General features: G+C 39.4%; 2 protein-coding genes across 11 annotated transcripts in view; one reads left to right on the top strand and one right to left on the bottom strand.

Annotated features, from left to right (window-relative positions):
- Positions 1 to 8,765, bottom strand: part of hmg20a (high mobility group 20A) — a 48,314-nt gene extending 39,549 nt beyond the window's left edge. For all 6 annotated transcript variants that reach the window (XM_043680412.2, XM_043680409.2, XM_087982184.1 and 3 more), the window contains exon 1: positions 8,632 to 8,765. The gene's annotated coding sequence lies outside the window, so the exon portion shown is untranslated. The remainder of the gene's footprint in view (positions 1 to 8,631) is intronic.
- Positions 8,766 to 15,074: 6,309 nt separating this feature from the next.
- Positions 15,075 to 17,522, top strand: part of peak1 (pseudopodium-enriched atypical kinase 1) — a 183,917-nt gene continuing 181,469 nt past the window's right edge. For all 5 annotated transcript variants that reach the window (XM_043680402.2, XM_043680398.2, XM_043680403.2 and 2 more), the window contains exon 1: positions 15,075 to 15,340. The gene's annotated coding sequence lies outside the window, so the exon portion shown is untranslated. The remainder of the gene's footprint in view (positions 15,341 to 17,522) is intronic.

The following is a 17,522-nucleotide window of genomic DNA, read 5'->3' as shown; positions in this document are numbered from 1 at the left end:
CCACTGCACTACACACTCACACAGACCCTCACTCACACACAAGCTCTCTCTCATACGTTCACACATACACACCCACATTCACACCCTCTCACAGACTTATATCCCTTTACACTCACACACATACACTATCACAGAATCACTCATAATGCTCCTCCCCCCAACACACACCCAGATGTAAGTCTGTGGGGTGAATTTGTATTTGCAGAATTATATTTTATTTTGCTCAAAAACTGCATGATTCTGAAAAACCCTTTTTTGAAATAGAATCAGTCTGAACATTGGGGCACAGACAGGCTCACATAGGGCATTATCTGGGCTGACATGGCACTTATTGTTAAAGTTCACTTGAGAATGTAACATTTTTTAAAGTTCTGGGATTTACATATGAAAGAACTGAAACTAACATGGTCATTCTAAAAGATGAGAGACTTAACAAACAATCCAGGTCTTTTTCAATATTATAATTTCAGTTGCATCACACTGTAAACTTTTGCTATAAATTCTGTGTCTTACGATCTTATACTCCACAACCACCTGAAGGAGCAACGCTCCACAAACTAGTGCTTCAAAATAAACCTATTGGACTCTAACCTGGTGATTTTTAACTGTGTACCTGAATTCTGGTGACCAGAAAACAGTAAACTACAAATATTATTTCTAAATTATGTTTGATACATTTTTCAAAAACAAGAATCAGAAATAAACAGGCACCAGGGCGACTCAGTGCCACCTCCTTCCTTGTTGCCTTCCCCTCTGGACCAATGTCCTCGACCTCAAGCAGTAGAATGAGGAATACAATCACTGTAAATAGTGCAATTAGATAGGGAAGTGAAGAGGGAGGAAAAAGCAAATTTATGTCCATGCAAAGTCTATCATACCCCAAAACATTTGCTGTCAAGTAGTTACTTTTGAAGTGTAGTCACTTGTTTAGACAATGCTATGTCCAAATGTACACAGCAAGGTGCTACAAAAACAATAAAATAAATTACCAATTGAGGAGTTTTTGATTGTATTCTCTTAGGGATGAACCTTGGCACAGAAATATTACAATTTATATTCTGGGTAAGTTCATATAGATAATATTGAAAGGAGAGCACCCACATCCTGTTTCCCATCCACCAAAACACCTACTGTCTCAAAATATTCAAATTGATTTGTCAGGCATGGCCTGCTTTTCACAAATTAATTTGAACTGATCAGCTCATACTAAGTACACATTCATTCTGTCCCCAGTAACAGATTCCAGGAATGCCTCATAACTTTTATTAAACTGACAATGGGAGGTTTCAGACACACCCGCAAGGTTAAAGGTGGTCTTGGTTTCACGTCTAATTCAAAAACATCACCTCACTAAAAGACACTATTCTACCACTATTGCAGTGAAATATCAGCCTCAATTATGCATTCAAGTGCTCACTTAGAGCTTGAGAGTAAAACTGCACACTGGACATTTGTTTGGATAAATAAAAGGAGAAAACATGATAGTCTTGGTTATGAAACCTCTGTGATCAAATCACTTGCTGATATTGGCCAATTATCCTCTCCCAAGAAGACACTGGATTACTGTTAGCACTCAGTGAGCCCAGTCAAGAGATAATCTAACAAAGAAAATTGAAGGACCTGAAGTCTTACGTTATGCTCCTTGCCAGTTTATTATCTTTGCATTTCTCCTCCAAAGCCTATTATCATAAAGTGATTGATATAGTGGACTAATTATAAAATGTCCAGAAAGCAATTGCAATGTAGGTGTTTTCAAATGCAGCTTCACTCTTTATTCCAACCAGGCTATGCCTATTATTCTGTAATTCACTTAAATTCTAGTTTTAGTACTCAAAGGGTTCTAAGTTCTTCTATTAAAAACCCAGTAGACTCCAAATGTGCACAATCTACAGTCTGGTAAAACTTTATAATACATGGTGCACTATGTTGGCTGAACTACCCAATAATAATTACCAGCTGGTTGGAATAAAGAGTGAAGCTGCATTTGAAAACACCTACGTTGCAATTGTTTTCTGGGCATTTTATAATTAGTCCATTATATCAGACAATCAACTCATGATAATAGGCTTTGGGCGAAAAGTGCAAAGATATTTTCAAATCTATGTCAGGAATGTCTCTGGTCACATGGAAGATTTTTCTGAGTTCCTCTGAGTGACTATTTTGTTTCTTTCATCACAAGTCTCTTTATTTTTCTTCAGTCGTTTTTTCATTAAATCTAATCCTTCAAATTGTCCCCTTTGTCTCCGGACAACTCAGCTTTTAACTTAGTTCGCAGAATACTTTGGCCTCCCCACCCCACACCTTAGATACTCTAAATGACCTGGCAATTTGCTGTTCTTTAATTCAAATTTGATATGGAAGATGACTGCTACATATACTTTTGTTTCTGTATGAAGAGAAACACTGATTTCAGAAAGAGGTACAGTTCATCAAGATTCTCACTTTAAACAGCCTGACAGTGTTATTATATTGTACAGTGGTCATACTAATTTGTACTAGTTTTGTAATTTTGTAAAAAACTTAAAATCTTTTCTTAATAAAAATATTTATTTAAAAAAACAGCCCGTTGGTAGAAATAGAATGAAGACAAAATATCTTTCACAAAAGTCAAATTAGAGGTTTAGTGCTATAGTGTCAAAAGAGCTGCAGAAATTCAGAACATATTTTAAAAGTTTTGACAACCTTTAAAGTCATCTCTCAGAGATCAGAGCCACTGCACAAATAAGGTGTGCTAAGGTAGTTGACTCAGATAGATAAGCAGGAGGCTGGAAGAACACAGCAAGCCAGGAAGCATCAGAAAGTGGAGAAGTCAACATTTCAGGTGTGACTCTTTTTCAGGACTCAAGCTGATATACAGTAGATAAAGGCAATTTTGATATTGTACCATGCTTATTTTTCAATTTTGATTTGATTTATTATGGTCATGTGTACCGAGGGTACAGTGAAAAGTGTTGTTTTACAGGAGATTGTACTACATGGGGTGGCACGGTGGTTAGCACTGCTGCCTCACAGTACCAGGGTCCCAGATTCGCTTTCAGCCTTGGACGACTGTTTTTGTGGAATCTGCACATTCTCCCTGGGTCTGCATGGGTTTCCTCCAGGTGCTCCAGTTTCCTTCCACAGTTCAAAGATGTGCAGGTCAGGTGAACTGGCCATGCCAAATTGCCCATAGTGTTAGGTGCATTAGTCAGCGAGAAATGGGTCTGGGTGGGTCACTCTTCTGAGGGTCGATGTGGACTTTTTGGGCAGAAGGGCCTGTTTCCATACTGTAGGGAATCTAATCTAATCTATACAAGTGCGTCAGGGTAACAGAACAGAGCACAAGGTACAGTGTTACAGCTGCTAAGAGAGAAATTAACATTAACATTTAAAAAGTTCATTCAGAAGTCTGATAACAACGGTAAAGAAGCTTTTCTTCAATCTGTTTGTACGTGTATACAAATCTTTATATCTTCTGCCTGTGAAAGAGGGTGGAAGAGCATATAAAGCGGTGAGACAGGACTTTGATTATTTTGGTTGTTTTTTAGAGGCAGCAGGAAGTATAGAAGTCAGTGGATGAGAGGCTGGTTGTGTGATGAACTGGGCTGCGTTCACAAGTCTCTGTAATGTCTTTCAGTCTCGGGAAGAGCACATTGTGACGCACCCAGATAGGATGCTTTCTAACATTGCATCCATAAAAATTTGTAATACTTTATGGACACACTGGATTTCCTTTGCCTCCTAAAGAAGTAGAGGCATTGCATGTGCTTTCTTGACCGTAGTGTCAAGGTAGGTAGCCCAAGACAGACTGTTGGTGATTGTCACTCCCAGGAACTTGGTGCTTTCGACCCTCTCCACCTCAACACCATTGATGCAGACAGGTGCGTGTCCTCCACTCCACTTCTTGAGTGAAAGACCAACTCCTTCATTTTGCTGATTCTTATCTTTACACCATGCCATTAAGCACCCTATCTTCCTCTTCTTGTACTCCATCTTGCTGTTGTTTGAGATCTGACTTTCTACTGTGGTGTCGTTTCCAAACTTGTAAATGGAGATGGTGTCGAATTTGGCCAATTGAGTGTATAAGGGGCATTGTAGGGGGCTGAGTACACAGCCTTACTGGGCACAGGTGTTGAGGATTATCATGGATGTGTTGTTGTCACCTATCCATACTGACGGCAATCTGTTGGTCAGGAAGTTGAGAATCCAGTTACATATGGGAGAGCAGTAATCTAGTTCCTGGAGTTTGGAGATGTTTGGAATTATGGTGTTGAAGTTGGAGCTGTAGTCGATAAGTAGAAGCCTGTTGTAGGTATCATTGTTGTCCAGATGTTCCAGGGATGCGTGTAGGGCCAGGTACATGGTGTCTGCCATAAGGGAAGATTACAAATGTTTGCAGGTTAGCTGACCAGAGAGCATCAGGACTTGATTTGGAGATGCCGGTGTTGGACTGGGGTGTACAAAGTTAAAAATCACACAACACCAGGTTATAATCCAATAGGTTTATTTTGAAGCACTAGCTTTCGAAGCGCTGCTCCTTCATCAGGTGGTTGTGGATTATAAGATTGTAAGAAAGAACTTATAGCAAAAGATTACAGTGTGATGTAACTGAAATTATATATTGAAAAAGACCTGGATTGTTTGTTAAGTCTCTCATCTTTTGGAATGACCATGTTGGTTTCAAGAAAGCTAATGGAATGCTGGCTTTTATATATAGCAGATATAATTCTTAATCAAGATTCATGCATGCATTTTCTGCAAATTAGTGACCAAGAATGGATCCTGTTACATAAATTACCAACTATTGCACACCTATAGCTTTTGCAGCTGTGATCAAATGATTGAAATCCTTTCTGAGATGTGGTGCCCCCAGATCTGCTCACAGTACTCCAAGTGAAGTGTAACCAGTGTTTTTTATAACTATAACATAATCTCTATATCACTATAGTCTATCTGCTAGATAGAAAAGCCGGCATTCCATTAGCTTTCTTGATTATTTTCCACATCTGTTCACGATATTTTAAAGATCTATGCACCTGAAATTCCAAGTCTCTTTGGACATAGAGGTTAATCTGAGGATCTTCCACGCTTACACTATTTATTGTGAAAGCTGGCTGAGCCACTTACACAGTTTTGAAGCCCTTATGAAAAAAACACCCTCTATATTTTTTGTTTATTTATGGCTAGTCAGGACACAGTGAAAAGGGTATAAGAAAGTTCAAAGGACCATGAATGATTTTTGAAAGAGGACTTTGTTTAGCACTACTCTTCGAAAAAAATGAAATGTGGTATTGGTCTGTTAGTTGGGCAGCTCACACTCATTACTCAGAAATGCGATGTGACTGAGCTGCTGTTCATTCAGTTAGACAATATATTGGCACTCAGCCCAAACTCTAGACCTTTTTTAAATAGAAACTCAATGTGCAAATAAATCAATAGATTGTTGAATCTGTAAATTAATTGGGTTAAGTTGCATCTGTTTGGTTCATCCATTCTTGTAAATCATAATTTTTCTTCTTGTGCTTTCATTTTTTTGAGCACTCATGCTGAGAGTAGCAAGGGCTTGAAGGTCAGGCATGGCATGGGTTCCTGGGATTCTGTAGTAATGCATCCATAAAAAATGCCACACATCAGAACTATCCCCTGGAGAATTTCAACTTTAGACAAGATAAAACAGCAGAAAATGGTGGTTGTGGCAACTTCTATTATGGTCAGCATTTTACTTTGAGATGCAGGAAATTAAAACCACAGGCTAGGTGTTGATCCTGCCTTCTGGAATCACTAGAGTCTAATTTTATATTACAACACAGCCTGCAAAATCAGTACTGCAATTTCAATGGGGTACAAGGATTAACTTCTCAACAGTTGTAAAAAGTAAGAAAAATATGAAAATATCAATAACATCTACTCACACAATGAAACCTGAGGGAAATCTGTGATATAGGACAAAAGTGAACAAAGCAACATTTTGTGAGCAGACAAATATAGCAGGCATATTAAGCACTGTGTTAAGATCCAGAAGCTAGTGCAGTCCTGATATGTCACTCTCGCTTTGATCTTTCCTCTTTTATTTTCAACAATGTAATCTGCAGTCTCAGGATTCTCAAAAATTATCTAAATAAGAACCAGAAACAAGAGGCGCTAGAAGGTGGCCAGAGTTTACCACATCAGCGTCACAAGTACAAGCTATTATTTGCAACAATGCACCCAACACAACAGCGCAACGGGTAGTGCTATAACCTCAATTTATTACGTTTGTGGGTTCAAGTCCAATTCTAGAGATTTTAGCAAAAGTTTCAGCTGACAATGCAATAATTTAACCCCTGAAATCCAGGAATTATTCTTATAAACCTATGATGTACTCCCTCCAAAGCCATTATATCCTTTCTAAGATGTGGTGCCCAGATCTGCCCACAGTACTCCAAGTGAAGTGTAACCAGGTTTTTTTTAATAACTGTAACATAATCTCTATATCACTATAATCTATCTATGAGATATAAAAGCCAACATTCCATTAGCTTTCTTGATTTTTTTCTACACCTGTTTATGATATTTTAAAGATCTATGCACCTAAAATCCCAAGTCTCTTTGGTCATCCACTGTTATTTAACTTGGACTGAATCTGTATGATTCACAGAATGTACATGCAAAAAGAGTCTTCAACTAATCAAAGGAAAAGCTCTTGATAGCAGCTTAAAATAAATAATTAATGTAAAAGCATATAGATAATTAAAAATAATGTTGGCTATAATCATAAGCCTTTGTTAAAATTTCTATTTCTGGGCAGTAGTGGCATGGGAGCTAATTTTGCATCAGAGATTTCAGGAAGAACACCTTTGCTCTATTATGCGCCTATCCATAAAACAATTTCAAATAAATCTCAATCCCATTTTTTGACAAGAATCTGTCTTATTCCTCTTTGTCACTAATTGAGGTTTCTTACTTCTGAACACTTTAAGAAAATAAAGATAAAATCACCATAGTTTTACCAGACCATAGCGCTGCTCATTCATTAGAGAGGGACAACTGGTGGTCATTTACCCTGAGGTTCACCACACCTCAGGCAAAGACAGAAGTTGAGAAGGAGAATCCTTCATGGTAACCCCAGTTGGTGCAGGAATTGAAGCCACAGTGTTGGTGACACTGCATCACAAACCAGTCGTCCAGCCAGCTCAACTGAACTGACCCCATAGTAGCATAGTATAATGCCCTTGGATCTGAAATCCAAATGGTTCAAATCCCATTTAAGTTTAATTAAAAATCTGGAACTGAAAACTAGTCTCAGTAATGACATCCACGAAACCATCATTAATTGTTCCAAAAACTCATTTGATTCACTAAATGCTTTTAAGGAAGGAAATCTGCCATCCTTTCTGGTACAGCCTACATGTGATGCTAGACCCACAGCAACATGGTTGCCTCTGAAATGGCATTAGCAAACCAGTCACATCAAGGACAACTAGTGATGGGCAACAAATGCTGCCTATGATAGTGACCCATACATCCCATGAAAGAACAAAAAGATCAACCTTTCAGCTTAAAAACACTGCTACAGTTCCTTTCTTTTGTTTCCCCCAAAGTTTGCAAATAATAACTTGCACACAAACACTCTAAATGGCAGAAACCCTTTAATCAACTTGTTCAAACCTTCCATAATTTTTTTTCACTATTATATTAACTTTCAGTTTTCAAATAGTAACTTTAGTAGGTAATATATTGCACTCACTTTTAATGAAGTAGATTTGCCTATATGTATTGCCTTTTGAGTTTAACATTTACCACCATTTTGTAACCAAGGAAGTAAAGCACAACAATCAAATATTTGCATGTTGCACTTCTGTCTTACTGTTTGTTAACAAACATACAAGAAAAAGTGTACATGCATAATCCACATGAAGTTATAATCAGTTATATCTTTTATTTATTAAAAAATCAACTAGCCACATTTGGCTAACATACCAAACAATAATTTAATCAAAAATGCTGTCATTTTGACTCAGCCAGTAATGAAAACATTTGGTGCAGATGCAGGCACAATGCCAGTCTACATTTAGCTACCTTCTATTTCAGTACAGGAATCACACAATGGACAACAATTATAATTAATGGAAATTGCAATCCAAGAGCAGGTATCCAGGATGTCCAACGGCATGCAACAGGGCATCATTTCCAGACTGCCAGAACTGTAATTTTGGGGGTAGTGTGCAGCAGATAAGAATGGCAGCCATCCAACTTTGCTGGGGTATAAAGTAACAAACTTGTGTGATAATATAACCAATGAGATAAACCTACATTTATGAAAATAGCACATGCTTTTTGGAGGGGTGAGAAGGTTAAGTTTGACAACTGTTCACTTTCCAACCTCAAGTTTATTGCTTGATATTTCATGATTTACTTCTGCCTACCCCACACTGAGAAGAATTGCCAGGCGCACTGTACCTATTCGCAAATCTAATTACTTCGCACCTTAACAAGACTGGGGCTGGCTTAGTGTCACTGTGGTTTAGTATTTTTTTTTCTTTAAAACCTGTCTTGCTAGCCTCTGAAGTGGAGGGAGCTCTTTTATAAACAAAAAGGCGAAAACATCAACTACAATTCAGCAAGCTGGACAATGCACAGTAGCCCATTCCCCCTTTGCTTCCTCACACTGACCTGGTACAGAACCGGGCTCCAACTATTGGCTGCACTCTGCTCCTTATAGGGGGGGTTCCACAAATGAACAAAATGGCGTCAATCCCTCCAGCACCGCATCACCAAGACCACGGCGGACCAAACGCCACGCGCCATGGCAACGTATGGAGGGGGAAGGATGGACGGGCGAACGGAACTACTTTCAACGTTTGAAAATCCACCACCACTCTTAAATAAAAACTTCGCCCACTTATGTTCCAATTGATCGTTTTACACTCAGTCAGGAGAAGGAAAATTCAAAAGGAAAAAGGTGACGGTCCCAAAAGTGCCGCCGGATTCTTTTGTGTAAGCGGGTGTGTTTTCCTCTCTCTCCCCAGACCGGCTCGGTCTCCGCTAAGACTTTCGGGAGTTGTAGTTTGCTCTAAAGGCAGAGTCCAGGTTTAAAAGCTTTGGGAAAGCGTTTGGAAAACTACATGTCCAAAATACACGACAGGGTCCGGGAGAGGAGAATTTGGGGGCAGCGCTTGACTTTTTAATTGATTTACATGTAGATATGTGTATGAACAATATATATGGAGAAAATGTAAAATCGTGTATTAGGAAAAAGCATTTTAACCGTTTCACAGCTCATATATTCAATCAATGTTTTCACAAATTAATTAAGGGAAAATTACTAAAGAATTTCACGACAGTCGGGACATTTTTATTACTACTCTATAATAATACCTTTTATGATGTACTTAGCGAGAGACAAACTAAAAACACATCAAGAAAACATGCCCAGTAGCTGTAGAGAAGTGTCAACATATTTTGACCTGAATGGTAATTTGAAATGGTGGCTTGGAGATTGTTATATAGCTTCAAATTTCCACTTATTATGTGTTTGAAGAAGCACAGTCGCTGAGCTCATGTGAAACACTAAACTTTATTATTCAACTGTTGCTCCCATAATGAGGTTTGGTAGGAAATTCCACAACATCAACCCAGGAATGTTGACATATGGCCAACTCAGGATGGTGTGTGTCTTGGAAGGTTGCTTGCAGACGATGGTTTTCCCACGACATTACTGCTTTTGTCTTTCCCTATGAAGTTGTTTAAGAAAAATGGAGCAGGAGAAACCCAAACAGCATGAAGTGTTTGTTTAACCCAAACTGACTTCTTTGAAAGTTGGCCTGAATTCTAACTCCCTGCTGGTTTGCCTCCATGAATTCCCCACCCAGTTTGATTGTGTAAACTGTTCAAGCAGGGGTGACATGATAACTCAAAGTTAAAAACACACAACACCAGGTTATAGTCAAACGGGTTTATTTGGAAGCATTAGCTTTCGAAGCGCTGCTCCTTCATCAGGTGTTTTTGGAGTATAAGTTTTATTTTTGAGACCATTGGTTCTACTTGTTTTATCTGCTGAAATCAGATAGCTCAATCATGGGCTTCAAATCCAGGATTTTCTTGGTCTGTTGTGGACAGTAGGAACTTATTTTTGCATAGCAACTTTAATTTATAATTTCTGATATGGCAATATGAAAATGTTATCTGAAATGAATAGTCTTTCCTTCAAAAAATTATTTAAAATTAATGACTATCAGAAAACTCCTGTGCTCAATAGAACTCTTTTTAACTCTGATTTCCCTTTAATTTAATCTAAATCTGTCAAGTGAATCCTCTTTTATAGTATGGCCAAAATATTTTGTCAGTGTCTAGCAATGTGCTTTCCCTTCCTGGCCGCAGAAATGTCCAACTGAATGTGCACAAATTGCTCACTGTGATTCTCACCTTTTAACAGTGACCTCACTTCAAAAGTAATTGATTATCTGTACAATATTTTGGGACACCCTAACATTGTCAAAAATGATATATGAAGTATTTATTTCCTTTCTTAAAGAAAAATGTAATTAAAAAATGTAAAATCAGAGGTTACAATAGACTGTTCAAATATATGCCAAATGTATCTAAAACATTAACAGTCATTTTTCTCATTTAGTTTTCAAAGTTGATAATTTTCTTTAATTAGTATCTTACATATTCTTAGGCCTGTTGCATAATCTGGATATAGTGATTACCTTTGTACAGATGCATTGATGTTTCAGTGTTGCACAAATGTGGGTACCTCCATTATAGGCCTTTGTTTTAGAATTTGCTAATCTTCACATGTTATTACCCAGAAAATGCTTTTCTTTCATTCTTATGCTGAAAACATGTTGAGACACCAGTACCAGGCTTGTTTTTGGTCCTCATCCTAATCTGTGTACAATGAATCTTAGCAAGAAATTCAATGTTTAAAGAAAAAGAGATGCAATTTTATGCAAATCTATACTGTAAATATTTTTATGAATCTCTCTAACTACGTTTCTGATGAACCAAATAAAGTCATTGATTTTCTCTTTGTTACTATGACGATGGTGTATTCTTCTTCAGCTTTGACATGGTTAACTGCATAAGTTTCTTTGAGTCCTCGTTTGGATTTCTAGGGTCAACCACTTTGGAGGATAGACTCCCATATATTAATCAATGGTCACTTTTATGGGGTGTGAGAAAAGAAATTGAACATTCAAGAAAAAAATCTGTTATTTCCAATGGGTTTCCATCTTTTTTGCTTCTAAAGTATGTCACCAATTCCAGCGGGAAAGTCTGAATACAATGAAAAACATTGGCATCTGTTATCAGGTATTAGTCATGCTGGAATTATACTGAAAACTGGCCCTGTGACTGATTCTCAGAACTAAGGACTGTAATAAATTCAGTAAATTCAAAGATACTGTCAATTTGCACTGATATGCCATATCAAGTTATTAAGATTATTAACGAAGTATTAAAATAAGTATATATTTTTTCTTCCTGAAGACTCAAAATTGAACAGAATCATTTCTACCATATGTAGGTTCTCAATAAATCAGGAGAAACATCTTGATCTAATTGTAGTAAGAATGTGAAACATGCTATCACAAGGGATAGTTGAGGTAAATATTATAGATTAATTTAAAGGGAAGCTAAACAGAAACATGAGTGAGAAAGAAATAATTTATGATAACAAGACCACATGAAGCAAGATTTGAGGTTCCTGTGGAGTGTGAATACCAGTATGGACAAGCTGAGCTGAATGGATAGGGACAATTTCTATACTATGCAATTTCTCATGGGTGAGATTCACAATACTTCACTGCATTTAACACTTGGTTAGTCAGGGTATGGCATTCTTCCCTCCATTATTCCCCTACTCACATGCTATCCTCTAAATGCCTCATCACCATATTGCCCCACTCAAGGTCATTCCATCTCAGTTTTCAAACACATTCTCCCCTCCGAATGTTCTCTCATCCACATTCTACCCTTCAAATATTCCCAAATCCAGAATAACCTAAGATACTGAATAAGTAAAATATTTCAAACTGATGCCCTTCAATAGAATGGCATATTCTTTTTACCCCATCAATCCATTTGCTTGAAAACCGCTCAAGACTTGAAAGTTGATCATGTAGACATACATTTTCTCAGAGCAAAACATGAAATTTTCCACCACCATCTTCTCCCCTCACATTCTTCTCATTCTTCATTCTTCTCTTACATTTTCTCTCAACCCTCTTTCTTCTTTGATGCCACACTCAAGTCAAATGTGGCCTTGATGTCAAGTGCAGTCATTGTCACCTCACTTCTCGAATTTAGCTCTTTTGTCCATGTTTAGACTAAGGCTGTAATGAGTTCAGGAGCTGATTGGCTCTGGTAGAATCCAAACTGAGTGTCAGTGTGCAGGCTATTGCTAAGCAAGTGCTGTGTGGTAATCAGCAGAGGGTTCCTTTGCCCATACTTGACTTGATGCCATGAGACATCATGAGTTCCACAGTCAATATGGATAGCTTCCAGGGCAGCTCTCAACAGTATACCACTGTGCTGCCAGTTCTGCTGAGTCTGTCCTGGTAGTGAGTTAGGATATGGCTAAGGGTGGTGATGGTGCAATTTGGGACATTGCATTTAAGTTATGATTCCATGAGTAGATTATGTCAGGCTTTATCTGTGAGATAGCTCTCCCAACTTTGACACTAGACCCCATAGGTCAGGGCAACTTTGCAGGTCTAATAAATCTGTTTTTGTTGCTGTTGTTTTGGTGCCTTAGTGAATGCCAGATGGTCCTTCCGATTTCATTCCTTTTTCCTTTGTAACAGCTGATACAACTCGGTGACTTGCTAAAACAAAAATAGAAATTGCTGGAAAAACTCAGCAGGTCTAGCATCATCTGTGCCGTGAAAATAGATTTAATGTTTTGAGTGCAGTGACCCTTCTTCACAGTGTCACCAGGCCATTTAAGAGGGAAGTTAAGAGTAAACCACATGGCTATGTTAGTTTCATATGGTGGCCAGACCAGGTGAGGTTTCCTTCCCTAAACAGCATTAATGAACCACTGACAATGGTTTTCATTAGACGTTTACTTGTAGCTTTTGATTTGATTCAAACTCCAAACATTTGCTTGGTGGAATTGGAAATCAGGTCTGAATTACTTAGGTCTCTAATACTACAACAGAAATTGCTGGAAAAGCTCAGAAATTATGGAGAGAAATCAGAAATTAACCTTTCGGGTCCAGTATCCAGTTCTGTAGAAGCGTCACTGGACTTCAAGCGTTAACTCTGATTTCTCTCCACAGATGGTGCCACGCCGGCTGAGTTTTATCCAGCAATTTAGTCATAAAGTCAAAGACATGTACAGCATGGAAACAGACCCTTCAGTCCACCTTGTCCATGCCGACCAGATCTCCCAACCCAATCTCGTCCCAACTGCCAGCACCCAGCCCATATCCCTCCAAACCCTTCTTATTTATATATCCATCCAGACGCCTTTTAAATGTTGCAATTGTACTAGCCTCCACCACTTCTACTGGCAGCTCATTCCACACAAGTACCATCCTCTGCATGAAAACATTGCCCTTTAGGTCTCTTTTATATCTTTCCCCTCTCACCCTAAATCTATACCCTCGAGTTGTGGACTCCCCCACCCCAGGGAAAAGACTTTGTCTATTTATCCTATCCATGTCCCTCATCATTTTATAAACCTCTATAAGGTCACCCGTCAGCCTCCGACGCTCCAGAGAAATCAGCCCCAGCCCAGTCAGCTTCTCCCTTTCGCTCAAATCCTCCAATCCTGGCAACATCCTTGTAAATCTTTTCTGAGCGTGTTCAAGTTTCACAACATCTTTCCGATAGGAAAGAGACCAGAATTGCACACAATATTCCAATAGTGGCCTAACCAATGTCCTGTACGACTGCAACATGACCCCCCAACTCCTGTACTCAATACTCTGACCAATAAAGGAAAGCATACCAAATGCCTTCTTCACTATCATATCTTACCTGCAACTCTACTTTCAAGGAACTATGAACCTGCACTCCAAGGTCTCTTTGTTCAGCCACACTCCCTAGGATCTTACCATTAAATCCTGCTAAGATTTACTTTCCCAAAATGCAGCACCTCACATTTATCTGAATTAAACTCCATCTGCCACTTCTCAGCCCATTGGTCAACTGATCAAGATCCTGTTGTAATCTGAGGTAACCTTCTTCCTTGTCCACTACACCTCCAATTTTGGTGTCATCTGCAAACTTACTAACTGTACCTCTTATGCTCACATCCAAATCATTTATATAAATAATGAAAAGTAATGGACCAAGCATCGATCGTTGTTCCTGAATTCCAGCATCTGCAGTTCTTTTGGTTTTTCTCTGGAATACTAATCCAATGACAATACCACCAGATTGTCAACTCCCCTCAATAACTGATCATTATTCAACTCCAAATCCACCCACCCCATTGTATCCTCCCTCAGGGGGTTCAAATGAGTTGAACTTTGTGTTTGTGATTTAGTGAGACCCAATGGCGTGGGTTTAATTCTCTGTACCAGTTAAGGTTACCAGTGAAGTGCTCTCTTTTTAGCCTAGTCCTAGCCTGAGGCATGGTGATCCTCATGTTAAACCACCTCCAGCCATCTCTCACTAATGAGGGAGCAACCCCATGGTCTGGTAAGACTTGACCTTAATCTCTCCCTCAACCCCACCCCCCAAGAATAACAGTTCAGAACGTCGGGCTCGGGACGCCTGATTTGAATTTTTGCCACATCGCGCGTGGCAGTTTTACGAGGGGGGGCGGAGCTGAGGGTCGGAGGGAAGAGAATTGCATTGAAGGGGCGGGGCTGACACCGAAGGGGCGGGCTAGTGGGTCAAATGGGGCGGGGCTGGTAATGAAAGGGCGGGACCGCGGTACGTAAGGAGTCAGCAATGGAAGGGCGGGACCGCAACACGAAGGGGGCGGGACTGGCAGCGAGGAGGCGGGGTTTCGTGAGGATCGGGCCGGGACTGGCAGCGAGGAGGCGGGATCGGCGGCGATTTGTGTCGTAAGGGGCGGGACTGGCTAGGTTGGAGCGGGGTCTGGGCCGAGAAGGAGGGGCGAGGCTAAGGGGGGAAAAAAAACCCGACCCGCGCGCTTTGTGGGCTTGGTGACGTGCACGCACCTTTGCGGCGCCGTGTCCGTGACAGCGTCCGCGCTTCTGAATGCACGCTGCGGGTAGTGCGCGCGCCAGTGTTTTCAGTCGGAGAGTGTTGAGCGGCTGGTGGGCAGCTCAAAAAAAACATAGAGGGGAAGAGAAAGGGAGAGAAGTGCCATGTAGAGATTAAAACAGATCAAAACCATAAAAAAACCATCAACCTTGCCCCAGTCCCCTCCTTAATCAGCCGTCATCCCTGTGCTCAGGTAAGGCTGGAATCTGTTATCTCCTTGAACCCGCTGGTGATAGTGACAGTCTTTTATTTTTAAGAAGGAATTACTTTGGAAGTTGTTCAGCCAAGCCTGTGTGAGAGGGGGAATCCTGGCGGCGGGAGAAGCTGCAATCAGGGAGTCGGCCCCCTCAGTCCTTAACCCAGCGGCCGGCAATGTGGCACACTCCCATACTGGCACCCTTTATATATATATATATATGTGTGTGTGAAGATATCATTGGAAATGGATATTTTCTTTCCCAGACGTTTTAAGGGAAGTCTGCTGGCGCCTTTGATTTCGGATTGCAAAGTTAAAGACCATTTCTGGAACTCTGGCAAACTTTTTTTTTAAACTCTGAAAAGGCAATCTGTTGTTTGTACTGTCAAACAACACCCCCTCCTTGATATAACCAGAGGGTATTCTTGGATTTACTGTTCTTTTTGATGTGTATGATCAGTTAAGAAGCGGTCATCTTTGCTTTCAGGTACTGATTAGGGACTCGTATCCAACTAAGTGATAACCCTTTGAAGTTTTTAAAAAAGTCTATTTAAAAATATATATTTATTTTGTCTTGAGACTTTAAAATATGAATTGATTGTTTTATTTTCTCGAATATCGTCGGGACAGAGTTCAGTTCCTTGACTATGTTGTTGCTCTCAGGCTGCTACAGCTTCAAATAGTTTTGGGAATAAGATTGTATACAGCTTATTTTCTCGTGGAGGCACGACATTATAAGTTCTATTTACGTTCATAACGTTATATTGCAATATTTTGAAAACTGCAAGTAACATTTAGGTTTCGTTAGAGCTTAGATGCCCGTTTTTGGGCAAAAATCGGATATTCTATACTTCTCTATTGTCAAGTTTAATATTATTTTCATTCTTTGTTTTTGTGTTGCGTGGTTTGAGCTCGATGTAGCACATTGACTGGAATATTGGAAGTGCGGCATTAAATCATTTACTTCACAACAAGAGGGTGTTTAAAACGTGACAATTTAGAATTTACAGTGGTTGCTCTTTCCAATCGAATCTGAGACAAAATTATGCTTAAATCGAATTAACATCTGAAAAATAGATCTGGACTGTGTCGGAATAACTGAAAACAGGAATTATATCACCGGTTTCTATAACAATAATAATTTAAACCAAATCAGTTTTTAAAGGCATACCACATTTGACACTTACGTCGGTGATAATTAGTTACCATAGACCCGTTATGTGCAGGCATGTACCACATAGATGATGAGGTGTGGAATTAAATATATATTGAGTGGTTGGATGGAGTAATTAAGGTCAGTTCCACAAGTGGGATACGAAATCAATCTATTGCTATGTATTATGTATTTTTAAATCAACAAGAAAAATGACTTTTCAAAAAAAATGTGGACTGCATTTTGATTCCCATTGCGTTTTGCCCCACCTTGGCAATGCTGCTTCAAATGCAATGTGAAGTTTGTGGAAATGAACACTGGATTTGGCTTCAATGTATTAAATTCAAATTAATTTATATTTAGAGTCAAAATAGAGTCATAGTCATAGAGATGCACAGCATGGAAACAGACCCTTTGGTCCAACTCGTCCATGCCGACCAGATATCCCAACCCAATCGAGTCCTGCCTGCCAGCACCCGGCCCATATCACTCCTTCTTATTCATATACCCATCCAAATGCCTCTTAAATGTTGCAATTGTACCAGCCTCCACCACATCCTCTGGCAGCTCATTCCACACACGTACCACCTTCTGCGTGAAAAAGTTGCCCCTTAGGTCTCTTTTATATCTTTCCCATCTCACCCTAAACCTATGCCCTCTAGTTCTGGACTCCCCGACCCCAGGGAAAAGACTTTGTCTATTTATCCTATCTATGCCCCTCATAATTTTGTAAACCTCTATAAGGTCACCTCTTCTAGTGTTTCTTGCATTCCACCTAATAGTGATTGGTAGATATTAGGCAACTTGTGTTTTGCTCTGAGAAAATGTGTACCGACATGATTAACTTTCAAGCCACAAGCAGCTGTCAAGCAAATAATTGATGGGGTGAAAAGAATATGTCCTTCCATTGAAGAATGTTCATCTGAATTACTCTCCTTATTTCGTATGTTTAAGTAATTGATGGTCTTATTTAGTGTGAAATTAAAAGTTCATTCATTTAATTTTTAAAAATATAAGTAAACGTTA

This window comes from Chiloscyllium plagiosum, unplaced genomic scaffold (assembly GCF_037043375.1).
Source record: "Chiloscyllium plagiosum isolate Xiang-an unplaced genomic scaffold, Cpla_swu_hap1 HiC_scaffold_42, whole genome shotgun sequence".
In the NCBI taxonomy this organism is placed as follows: domain Eukaryota; kingdom Metazoa; phylum Chordata; class Chondrichthyes; order Orectolobiformes; family Hemiscylliidae; genus Chiloscyllium; species Chiloscyllium plagiosum.
This window is presented reverse-complemented; position numbering and strand designations above follow the sequence as displayed.